The sequence below is a fragment of the Penaeus monodon genome, chromosome 21, assembly GCF_015228065.2.
Source record: "Penaeus monodon isolate SGIC_2016 chromosome 21, NSTDA_Pmon_1, whole genome shotgun sequence".
In the NCBI taxonomy this organism is placed as follows: Eukaryota; Metazoa; Arthropoda; class Malacostraca; order Decapoda; family Penaeidae; genus Penaeus; species Penaeus monodon.
In genome coordinates, this window is record NC_051406.1 from 33,243,603 (window position 1) to 33,244,194 (window position 592).

Genomic DNA, 592 nt, shown 5'->3' on the forward strand with positions numbered 1-592 from the left:
TGCAGTGACTCCTTCGTAAAGTAGCGAAAAGCTGTGGTTTGATGTGTTCATCATGCGATCCTAGAATTAGAGCAATAAGATATAGACAAACTAGAGGTACCAAGCATTTAATGTTTTATAGATCAAAGTCGACCCCACCTTAGGATCCTCTCTCTCCTAAGGAACACATCAAACTGCCACTATTCCCTACTATATTGAAGGTGGAGCTGGTGTCTCCGTGTAAAATGCATTTACGGCACTAATTTCAGGCCATTACGATTTTAGGCCGAATCTCCCCGCTGAAGCTCTGAAATTCAGATCCACATGCTATGCTCGTCACGGTGATGATAATCCATCAAGTGGCGGGAAGGTTTTAATGGGTCAGACTCGGATGCAACTAAATTCTTACGACCATTAGGTTTAGGGGATCCTCCTCTGCTTACGAGAATGGGTATTGAACTGAGGTTATTTAGCGCAAATCTGCAGTAAGGGTGAATGGGGCACGAGTAGGATTGCACACGAAGCTGTTTCGCTGCATAAACGCAGGCACTCACCCCAGATCATGATGTTTTTTCTTTCCTTTTGTTGCATGAGCTTTTAATTATTTTTACTT

General features: G+C 43.1%; 1 protein-coding gene across 1 annotated transcript in view; it reads right to left on the reverse strand.

Annotated features, from left to right (window-relative positions):
• LOC119586658 (serine/threonine-protein kinase 32B-like) overlaps window positions 1-592 on the reverse strand; it is a gene marked incomplete at its 3' end in the record, with an annotated part of 121,163 nt that overhangs the window by 9,368 nt on the left and 111,203 nt on the right. The gene's annotated exons all lie outside the window — the stretch shown is intronic.